The following is a 4,021-nucleotide window of genomic DNA, read 5'->3' on the forward strand; positions in this document are numbered from 1 at the left end:
GAATATGCCCTTTCCCTGAAACAAGACGCAAGAAAGGTCATTAAAACATCGGAATTTCATAAAAATTATTTCAAATTTTAAGGGAATAAATCGGAATTTAATACAATTATATGAAACATGTATTAATTTATATGTTCTATTGTCTGCAACCAGATCTTAATACACGCATAGCCAATGGACGATTATTCAAAACCAGATTTAATCCATAAATGTACAATCTACGATCATTTATATGCAAATCTGAATAAACAGATGTACAATCTACGATTATGTAAAACCAGATCTAAATCCACAAATGTTTGGCCTACAATGTACGATGACTGGAAGATGCATCCACACCGTGACTTGTATCTACGTGACAGCTGATTCGGCCAAAGCACATGTACCTGAAAATATAGCTTAGAGGTATTCTAAACACTGGCTAGTAAATATAACATCTTATCATCTGGAAAAATAGCTGACTAGGAGCATGAATTAACTCTGAAATGTCGTATGAAGAATAAAAAAAGTGGTTCTAAAACGTGGTATAAGAATGAAAAAGAAGTACTGTTAGCAATAAAACGTGTCATGTGTTTAAAGTTAAATTGCTGTTTTTTTAGAATATCACAAAACTGGGAGTACATCATATGTGCTTTGTAAATCAACTAGGTGTCAATATTGTGGTTTCAAATGCTTATTCCTTTAACGTCAAATTCATCCATATCGAGAGATTTAATTCATTCAAAAGGTATGATCCTACCTTGTCTTTCTAGGATGCATGTCGCATCACAACACATCTTTAGAAGTAGTTTGCACAAGGGAAGGACAAACAAGCCCACCACTGAACATGGTGGGGCTAAACACTTCAGTGTCTACCATAGCACCATATCTTGATGATGACATGCATACAGTGATAGATTTGTTTGGGATGTTCTAGTGTCGCAGTGGTGGATGTAGTTGTGTCGTAATTAGTGGTGACTGTGTTGCGTCCCATGTTGTGTCGGTGGCTGTGGTGTCTATATGTAGTGGTGCATGTGGTGGTGGTGCCCCATGCATTGGTGGATGTTGTGTTGTACCCATGTAATGCCGGTGGTGGTGAATGTGATGGTGGTGTCTCATGTACATGTATGGTGGTGTCCGATGTTGAGATGACTTCTCACTTTACACAAAAAGTAAACCAGACATAGTGAAATTAATATTTTGAATCCACGTAATTTTGTCTTGCCAACTGAAAATGTAAGTCTTAGAATTTTATTCAACTTAGGATAAAAGCTGTTTAACAAACGATGATAGATTAAAATCGTTATTACCGCTTTGTACTGCAAGGGCGGAAGCGCAGCAGTTAGAACAGTGAAACAATAGCACGTGTGGTATGTGATGAGCGTTAACTTAGACCAGCCCAACTTATTCTCGGCGTTTCATTTAATGTGCATACCCCCTTGTAATACAAACAAAGAAAGTGATTTGAAATTATGATTGTTTGCTAAACAAGTTTCATCCACAGCTGAATAAAATTCTGAGAATTAAATGTTCAATTGGCAAGGTAAAATTTTAAGAATTTCCACTCTTAATTTCACTTTATTCAATTTACTTTTTTGTTTAAGGAGACATTCATCGGTAAGTTTTCACGACAAACAGCCCGAAATCGCAGAATAACACGAGTGAGTCACGAATGCGATGAGCAGTGATAAGCACATCACAATTTACAACATTCCCACCCACGGACGACAGTTTCTTTTAATTCATTTGTATTGAATGATCCATACACGTATGTCACTTTGGGTTTAACTTGTAATTTTAAATTTACAATGCGTCATACCTGTATTGTATAAGCCGTTGATTATGTTTTAATTATATTGTCCTACATAAATAAATATGTAAGTAATGAAAGAATTTTTGTCTCGTTTCGTATCAATAAAGAATATTACCACGCTAAATCAGAAAACATGTCTCTGTGCAGACACTTGTGATTGAGGTGTTTTCAATAGCTTTAACCCTTTGTTTCTGGTTCGGCGACTGGCATTAGGTTGCGTAATGTAGTTGGTTTGTCCTTTGTCGTTTCCAGCTGCACACTTTAAGCGAGCGACCGAAGCGAGCGACTCAAGTCCGCTTGGAGTCTGAGCACCGACTAACAATGATATGAAATATTCGTCGTGGGGACAGAAAGTCTTGAAATCCGGTAGAGGAAGGACAGCTCCAAGGATTCTTCGGGAGGGCGACAGAGATCCAGAAAGGCAGGTGTATCCAACTCCATTTGGAAGAAAATATGCGTCTTCATGAATGTTTGGTTAATATATAGTTCACACCCATTCTCTCAGAGTATACAGCCATTTAGTTTAGGCATAGGCCACGAACCAGTCACTCTGGGATATCATCCGGGTACTCACGGGAGAAAAGTAATAACAAAAGGAACAACCAGTCCACGGAAATTGCGCCGCATCAGTGCCCCTTTAAGTTCAAATTGCATGTGGTCAATGATTGAAGCTGTGTATTGCATACTATCGTTAGCAGACAGGCAGGTAGACATATAGATGTCAATAAACCCGACAATGAGCTTTCTCTGTGACAGAGGCCGCTTACCACAATCAACAAGTTTTCTTTATGTAACGAGTAGATTATTTACTTGTTTGTTTACACATCCAAGGTTAGACTACTGCTCACGACCTCATACTCCGGGCAGGCATACTGTTTCAAGCCCTACGAACCTATTCACTTTTTTCCATCGCGTTTTTTTCACCTTTATAGGTTGAATTGGCATTTTTGGTGATTTGTTTCGGTAAGTGCATACCGAAAGGTATCAGAATCTGCAAAATTGTGTTTTACGTTGCGTGTGACCTTTAAATGACAAAATACCTTGATCATTACACGTCCCTTACAGCGTGAATACCTTTGAGATACCAATGTCTGATAATAAAATTACTATTTTGGAAATTGATGGTAGAACCAAAGGGGCTAAGCTAAGATTTGATCAATATCTGTAAAACCAGTTTTATGTTTTCTATGAAATATTCCCCATGCTACCAACACATCTTTCCAGTAGGGATTCGTTATATTCACATAATTTTCAGTATTGGCTCCAAGCAGAAATATATTCTTGAAGGGAAAGGTACTAGGGCTGGTATTTGTATTTTGAAGATATATACCTCCGATGTATATAATTTATTTGATTATATCTAATACTGACAGTTTAAATGAGTTTATGAATCCCTCTACATTAACCATTCTGAGTCCCCCTTCTTCATATTTTCTAATAGGTCTTGTTCGCTTTATCTTATCGCGCTTATCATTCCAGATGAATTTATAAAATACATCGTTTAATTTATCAATGAATTCCTTTGGGGGATTTGAGAGTGAAGGGAATATATGCACCAAAGATGAGAGTGCCTATTAATTTCCCTATTAATGTCAAGCTTCTTTTCCTCCAATTCCCTAGAGTTCTATTAATAATTTCTAGTCTTTTTCTTGTATTAATTATCGACAGGTTATTCAAGTTAGGATTAAGCTTTATTCCTAGTATATCAAAATCCCCAATGTGCCAATCAAGCTTAAGATCCTGACATAACATCATGTTAGTACCTTCCATCGAGCCAACCCATATTGCTCTATTCTTATCTACATTTATTCTTAAACCAGATATTTTGTAGAAATTATTGATGGTGTCAATTGCTAAGCTTAAGCTTTCTTCACATCCATCAAGAAATAATTCAGTATCATCTGCATATTGTCCAATTTTTTGTTCAGTATTATTCAATGTAATTCCTTTTATTGCACAGTTGTTGCAGTCCACTATTCCTAAAATTTCTGCCAGTAAAAGGCATATGTAGGGAGAGACCGGGTCGCCTTGTCTGCAACCCCTTTCATTATAACTAAATTGAGATAAATGACCATTTTGCATTACACAAGATGTAGGATTGTTGATTAATATTTTGATACATTTTCCATATTGGGTCCAAAACCAAATGTTCCTATTGTTAGAATTATACATTCTTTAGAGACAGCGTCCAAAGCTTTTTCAAAGTCAGTAAGTAACAACAGTCCCTTT

This window comes from Haliotis asinina, chromosome 3 (assembly GCF_037392515.1).
Source record: "Haliotis asinina isolate JCU_RB_2024 chromosome 3, JCU_Hal_asi_v2, whole genome shotgun sequence".
NCBI lineage: Eukaryota > Metazoa > Mollusca > Gastropoda > Lepetellida > Haliotidae > Haliotis > Haliotis asinina.